General features: G+C 44.0%; 1 pseudogene; it reads left to right on the forward strand.

Annotated features, from left to right (window-relative positions):
• The first annotated feature begins 7,209 nt into the window (after window positions 1-7,209).
• On the forward strand, window positions 7,210-7,759 carry LOC129149121 (60S ribosomal protein L17-like; annotated as a pseudogene).
• The last annotated feature ends 274 nt before the right edge of the window (window positions 7,760-8,033 follow it).

Here is an 8,033-nt window from a genome sequence, read left to right on the forward strand (position 1 = left end):
TGTAACTGGACCCCTCACCCTACCCCTGACCAATCATGGGAGTCATAAACACTCTCCCTGCCCACTACTCGAAACCCCCTTAAAGCCTTTGTGTTGGCGAGAGAAGCTCTCTTTGTCCCCGGTGAGCGCTGGAGATGAGAGCTCGTGCTAGCACGAATAAAGGTTCTCTTGCAGTTACAGCGGGTCTTGGCTCCTTCCTGGGGGGTTTTTGGGGATTCTGAACACTGGGCATTACAGGGAAGAGAGATAGAAACATCAATGATGAGAGAGAATCATTGATTGGCTGCTTCCTACATGCCCCACACTGAGGGTCGAGCCTGAACCCAGGCATGTGCCCTGACAGGGAAATGAACCATGACCTCCAGGTTCAGAGGTTGGTGGTCTGCCACTGAGCCACGCCTGGCGGGTGGGAAAGGTACTTTTTTCATGGGGAATTTCAAGACCTGCTTTTAGGTAGAAAGGGGAAGCTGAGAGAGCCCTCCTGCATCAGCTATTTCTCAGGTGAACTTCAGCTCACAATCATGAATATTCCAAAGTGGAGGAGAGCACTAGAGAGGTTTCACTGGTGAGTGTTTGACAACACTTGTCACTGGTTATACAGTAAAGTAAGCAAGTCACTAAAAAATGCAAATATTTCAGGAGAAACAACTAAAATTGTTTGAAGGAAAATGTAATCATAATCCTGGCTCAACAGTAAATAATATTTACATAACCTGCCTGGTGGCCCCAGTGGTTCCCCTCCTATTGTGTGGGGCCCAGGAACACCCCCTCCTCCTGATCTCTCCTGCCCTGCGGGGAGGCAGGAACAGGATTTACTGATCTCTGTTTGCTCTTTCAGCAATTCTAACACGTTCTAACTCATATTTTAGATTAAATTTTCCTCTATTGGATTACCTGGCATAAGTTTATGGAGTCTGACTGGTACAGACGTCAATTAATAATGTCTAAAATGGATAAATCAAGAAATAGCAGTGTAAGCATCATGCTAAAAATATGGAAGTAAATGCCAGGGGTGGGGCAAAGAAGACAGTGAAAGAGTTGAAAGTGTTTGCCTTTGAACTTGGGGATGGTATTGGGGTATATTAGGGGAAATAAAGAAGAGGGTGTGATTATTATAAGAACTAAGTTAATGGCCTTTTTGCTTCTGAAAGACAAGGTTTGGTATAATTTGAAAGAGAGAGATCAAAACAAAAAGGATTTACCTGCTCTTTCTGAGCAGAAGTATTGAGTCCCCCCATTCCTGTCACCTCTGTTACCCTCAATATATCATCATCGAGGCAACACTAGGAGTCTCTCCAGGGAGAAAGGAGAGGGGAGAACCAGCCCCAAGCCCTGAGGGAGAGCTGGTTTAAAATGGGTCTACTATGGCGGGAAGCTGCAGAGGCTGCAGGAGAGGGATGTCCAACTCTCAAGGGGAGTGTTTTCCTGAACAGTTCTCTGATCCTCATCTGCTTCACACACTAGCGGAGTGTTAGAGATGTTAGCAGGACTAAAAGAGAAAGCAGCCAGTGTCCACGTGTCCATACTTGGTGAGCAAGACCTAAGGGCCAGAGAGGAGCTGGAGCTCAGAGAGAAGGAGTGACAACCGCCATGGAGTGGAAGTACTGTCTCCCCTGGATGGCTCCGAAGTGCTGGGAAGGGAGCTGGGCCTCCTGCTGTTCCGTCTTTCATGGACTCAACAGACATTTACTGAATGACTTCTAGGTGTCAGGCCCTGTCTGGGTACTGGAGACACAGGGTAAATAAGACAAAGCCTTTGGCCTTATTTTATTGCTCTCAAATTGATTCTAGTACCCTTTGTCTCACCAGTCTCTCTTTAAAAGGTTCTCTTTCACCTAATAAACCTAACTGACTAAGTCCAGGCCATCAGCCCTCAAAGGTGAGGTCATACAAGCCAGATACACTTTGCTGGCCTCATCAATGATGACCATTTACTGGTGTTATGTGCCAAGGATCCTGTCAAGCTCCCTATGCATCTAATTTAATGTGACAACAACCAGGGTCTGTCTGACTCCAAAGCTCTGTCCTGGACCATTTACCATCATTCAAATAGTAGCATCTTAAAACCCTAATTTACTTTCCAAGAAAAGTACTTCAGACCCAGCCAGTAGAGGGTTATTTTAGAATTCACATCTTTGAGGGAGGACAATTTTTAAACATTCTTCCTACCAGGGGAGTTTTTTGGTGAGTGTGTGTGTGTGTGTGTGTGTGTGTGTGTGTGTGTGTGTGTTTTGTCCTTTAGATCAAATAGGTCTAGGCTTAAATAGTATCATTATTAAAATATTCTCTTTTAAATGTTAAGATAATTACTTTCAAACTCTGGCCCCTCATTTGCCTATCTCTAGAAAGTGCTCTCTGGACTAGCACCAACATTTAGCATGTTAATACACAAGAGAGTACACCTTCACACGTAGACAATGGAATTCAATTCCTCCTAAAGGTCAGATCATGGTGCGGGTCAGATGGAATATGACATGGTCGAATAGTCTCATAAAAAATGTCCCCACAGTTATTAGAATATAACTTAGGTCATCTCCAGGGACTGTTGTAACAAAATCCCTGGGAGAAAGAAAAATGCTAATTTTTTAAATTTTAATTACCAGTATGCTATTTAATTCAAATGAATGCCCCAGTGTACTGGATGCTTTATGAGATCCATCCCAAAGACCATACTCCCCAACCCTCAGGGGATTTCTATCAAGGAAAGAAATGACACCTTCTGGGGCTATAGAGGGCCAGACAAAAAATGCAGAGGACAAGGAGAAGGGGGCTTGGCCTTTCTTTCCTATGTCAGAGACCAAGGGACTGAACCCTAATTAACCTTTCTTCTCCCCTTGGCGTCTTGCTGTGGATAGAGAAAGAGAGTGGATGGAGCAGGAGTGATGCTTCCTTTTTTCAGTGTGTACCAGCTCACCGCAAAATCAAACCCTCCATTGTCAGTACCAGCAAGATCAGTAAAAGCCACACAGGTTCTTCCAGACTATTATAGCCCATTTCCTCCTCTCCTGCCAAAATATTTCAGGAGTCAGTAAGGAAAGTAAACTCTTTTCAAGCAACCACCCCTGCTCATTCTTTGCTGTGAGGGGTGATGAATAGGAAATGGCCAGTCTAGATGACACCGGTTTGGTCGGAGTCTGTTAGAATGAGCTGTTTCTCCTGCTGTGCTCTTCTGTGTTGGTGATGGCTTCAGCTTGCGCCTGGGTACCAGTTTACTTGTCTATAGTCATGCTAGGTATATGCATCAGTTAAGATTCGTTTAGAAAGGCTGAAAGTAACAAAACCCATGGTAAAGTATGTATCTTTTTTTAAAAGGTTACATTATGACTGTCATCCAAATACAGAACGAACACCTAGCGAATTGTTTTATTTAACTCATTAATTAAGAGGGAGCCAGTAAGATATTGCAAACGATTTAGGGGGAAAATTCAGAGGACAGAGGCCTATATGTGTAAGGAGGAATACCAAAATGAATTTGCTTAGTAGAGTAAAACCGTGGGTGATCAGGTGCACCTCAGACAACAATATTCAATTGCAAATTTACAGGCAAGAGTCATTTACATTGCTGGCAGTTCCATATAATTTCCAGAGCTGCGAAATAGCTCACCAACACTGAAGCAGGCGGAGACCTCATAGAATCAGATTACCTGGAAAGAGCACACTGCCGTTAGATAATGACTCACTTTCCTTTGAAGACAATTGGTCCATTTTAAAGTCCTTCAAATTTTTTTCTTTACTCTGCAGTGGCTTAAACCAATAAGGGGTTTATTTTTCTCATGTACCAGGAAGCCTAGAGACAAGCAGTCCTAGGCTGGCAAGGTGGTTCATAGGGGCACCAGATCCCATCTCCTTCGGTCTCCTGCTTTCCATCCTGAGGTTCATCCTCATGGTTTCAAGATGGCTGCTGTGCCTCCAGGCAGCTCTTTCTGAATTCCAGGCAGGAAGAAGGGGAGAAGCCCTAATCCTTCTTTTGAGATTTTCTCTTTATATTTGGGAAGGGGAAAACTTCCTCAGGCGTCATATGGCTCCCCCTATCTGTAAGGGACACTGGGAAGGTGAGTATTCGGGCTTTTTGTACTCTATAGGAGGGGAGCACAAGATGAAAGGGAGCACGCAGTGGTTTGGGGCAGCCTGTCACTATCTGCCTTATTATACCTAATTTCTTATTAATAGTTCCACATGGGGCTCCTAAAAAGTTTCTCCATTCAGCACTACAGGTAAACCTGTATTTAAGATTTGAAAGATTTTATTTATTTTATTTTATTTTTTTTAACAAATGTATTTTATTGATTTTCTACAGAGAGGAAGAGAGAGGGATAGAGAGTTAGAAACATCGATGAGAGAAACATCGATCAACTGCCTCCTGCACACCCCGCACTGGGGTCGTGCCTGCAACCAAGGTACATGCCTTTGACTGGAATCGAACCTGGGACCCTTCAGTCCGAAGGCCGACGCTCTATCCACTGAGCCAAACAGGCTTCGGCAGATTTGAAAGATTTTAGATTAAGTAAATGCAATGGATTACAAGTATAATAGTAATACTATAAAATATGGAGCTTAAATATAAAAACCCAACCTGCTCCTGGGAGGATCATGAGCCAAAGCTCCGAATTCAGAAAATTCCTCAGACATATGAGTTGTTTGGAAAGAAAAGGTCCAAGAAGTTGAATTGATACATGGGAGGAAATATTTTTCCTTCTTTTATTTTAGGAGTGAAAATTGAGTAAAAAAATCTGATAGCTAGAGGCTTTTGTGTTGTAGGTAGAATTTGTAGCAATGGAATATTTGAAGTGCTGTGTTTGATCCAGGAAGGTTATTCTTTTGTGCTTTTTCTCTTAGATTTCCTATTCTTTTTGATAGGGAAACAGCCCCAGGTGTGTGAGCCACGTGTTTCTAGGAAGTGTTCTGGAAAGCCTTGTCTGCTAGAGTTCTTTGCTCTCCACTTTGGGACCATAAGAACTCAATCCTATTGATGTGTGTCACTACTGTGTGGGAGAGGAATAAACTTTCCTCTCCCCTTCAAGGTTCTCTCAGCTGGTCTAATAATTAAATCAACATGAGACAGATTAACAGCAAAACATAACTAAGCTTTATTACAGACATATAAACATATGAGAACCCACATACATGAGAGTCAGAGAGCCCACATGCATGAGAAGTTTAGGGACAGAAAGTTAAATTGAGTTATATATGGCATTCTGAGCTAAGAATGAGGTAAGGCAACTTGGGGCTTCAGAGGGGAGGAAGATCACACAGGACAATACAGTAATTAGTATTTGCCCTGCCATATAGATAAACCAAGATGTTTATCTCTGATAATCTCTTATTATGAAAAGGGCCCCTAATTTAAATTCTTCTAGGTAGTGCCAGATAGGGTGGGGGTGGGGTGTTGGTGGGTGCAGGGGGCACAGAAGTTTCCCTTGAGCCTGCAGAGTCTTGGTTGCCTTTAGCTCACAACAATTCACATTCCACAGTGGCACATCTTAGGGAGACTCATTCTGAACCCCTACAACTGCAACCTTCTACACCCAAATTTCTATTCTGTAGTCCTTGCCCCTGCTTTTATGAGTGGGTCAGAGGTACAGCTAGCTCCTCCTTGGGAACTGGTTCCAGTAGCATTAGCCTAGTTGTCCCTTCAAAATGTCTCAAAGACATTTGACATTTGGATGGGGTTTTAACTTTGGTTTATTGAGCGTGATTATTTAGATATCTAGAAGCAACCCCACATGTCTTGCATCATCCATCACACCTCACTGAGGGAGGTGGTAAGAATTGTCAAACCATGCAAATCTAAATGTGTGATTCCCTTCTTTTTTGAAGGCTAGACCACCATCCCTACCTGGTGTGACCTATCGGAGGAGAAACATTCTTTTTATCTCTATCCATCTGTAACAGTCCATTCAGCTGCTATAACCAAATGCCATAGACTGGGTGGTTTATAATCAACACTAGCAGCCTGGTGCATGAAAATTCATGCACTGGAGGGGGTGGTCCCTCAGCCCGGCCTGCCCCCTCTCACAGTGTGGGAGCTCTCAGGGGTGGGAGGCGGCCTGGCAATCAGGGGAAGGCGACACCCTATCACACCTCTGCTGCTGCCACTGCCGGCAGTGCAAGCCTTGGCCGGCCCTGGTTACCTGAGCCTTGGGCAGCCCTGGGCTGCTGGGCAGCCACCATCTGAGGTTTGCCTGCTCCTCAGGCCAGCATCTGAGGCTTGCCTGCACGTTGGGCCTGCCCTGGATGGCTGTGCCTCCGGCCGGCCCTGGGAGGCTGGGGGGCTGAGGGGACTGGGGGACTCCGGAGGCAGGCTTGCCGCATGCCTACCGCCCTGGCGGGGCTGAGGGGACTGGGTGCCACCATCTTGTGGCTGTGAGCGCTGCCACCTTTGAGGGTGGGGCAGTCAATTAGCATATTCCCTCTTTATTAGATAGGATAAATTTATTTCTCACAGTTCTGGATGCTGGGAAGTGCAACATCAGGGCTCCAGCAGATTCAGTGACTGGTGATAGCCATCTTTTTTTCTGTTTCCTCACATAGCAGAAGGAGTGAGGGATCTCTCTAAGGTCTCTTTTATAAGGGCCTTAATCCCATTCTTGAGGGCTTTGCCTTCATGTCCTAATAACCTCCCAAAGATGCCACTTCCTAATGCCATCACATTCATTCAACATAAGAATTTTGTGGCGACACAAACATTTAGTCCATAGCACCATGTTAGATTCTTTGGCTGGGGCTGAATAAATTACACTGACAAAAGATAGATTAATCTTCATTGACCAAATGCACATGGGAACACCTAGCAATGAGTAAATCAAAGTGGTTAGAACTTGGACTTATATAGCAGCTTAATAAAAAAACAATACATTTTAGAGAAGTGACAAGACAAAGGAAAAGGACTTTGAGTTTCTAGGGTGACAAATTATGGGAAGCAAATATATGGGGAATCTAATGGAGGATAAGGGCTGGTTAGTAAATTGTGTATAGATTCCTCTGATGCCATTTGTGGGCTGATAAGAGTATAAAATTGTCTCTGGTGCTTAACTTCTGTCTTGGATGGTAGACAGGAGAGGGGGTTCACCTTTACAAACTCATGTCCTGCTATTGGATAAATAGGGGGAGGACGAGAGTTTTTCTTGTATTTGTTTATTCTCAATTGCCTGCACTCAAGATAATCCTTATACTGCTCTTCCTCAAAGCGGCCTCTGATGACCTCTGAAAATGGTTCATTATTCCCTTGACCAAGAAAATCCCACAAAATCATGCAAATCAAGAGGTTTAAATCTTCATGTTCACTTTAAGAACACACATGAAATTGTCCATGCCATCAAGGGTAAGCATATATGAAAAGCCACCAAGTATCTGAAAAGCCACCAAGTATCTGTAAGGATGTGCCCTGCCATCGTTACAATGATGGTATTGTTAGGTGTGCCCAGGCTAAACAATGGGGCTAGACATAGGGTTGTTGGTCCCCAAAAAGTGCTGAGTTTTTGCTGCACAAGCTTGAAAATGCAGAGAGTAATGCTGAGTTTGAGGGTTTAGATGTAGATTCTCTGGTCATTGAGAATATCCAGGTGAACAAAGCTCTCAAGATAAGCACTAAACTTACAGAGCTCATGGGTGATTAGACCATACCTGAGCCCTCCCTGCCACATGGAGATGATCCTACTAAAAAGAGCAGATTGTTCCTGAACCAGAAGAGGAGATTGCACAGAAGAAAAAGATAGCCCAGAAGAAACTGAAGAAGCAAAACCTTATGGCCCGGGAGTAAATTCAGCATAAAATAAAGGCTAATAAAAGTAAAACAAAACAAATATAAACCTTATACCAAAGTGCATATTTAGGGGTGGCATATCCTGCGATGCTTCAGACCCTTGGTGTTACCAAAGGGCTCTTCTGTGGAACAGCTGCCATCTCTGCCCTCAATGTTCTTTTTACTGTGAGCCTCACCAGCTCCCAGTTCTACTTTTCAGCTTTCTCCTTTCCGTCTGTTTTTATACGGCTGTTTTCTTCCTCTCCTATCTCTTGTGCCTTTCCTGTCTTAG

Source organism: Eptesicus fuscus, chromosome 5, assembly GCF_027574615.1.
Source record: "Eptesicus fuscus isolate TK198812 chromosome 5, DD_ASM_mEF_20220401, whole genome shotgun sequence".
Classification (NCBI taxonomy): domain Eukaryota; kingdom Metazoa; phylum Chordata; class Mammalia; order Chiroptera; family Vespertilionidae; genus Eptesicus; species Eptesicus fuscus.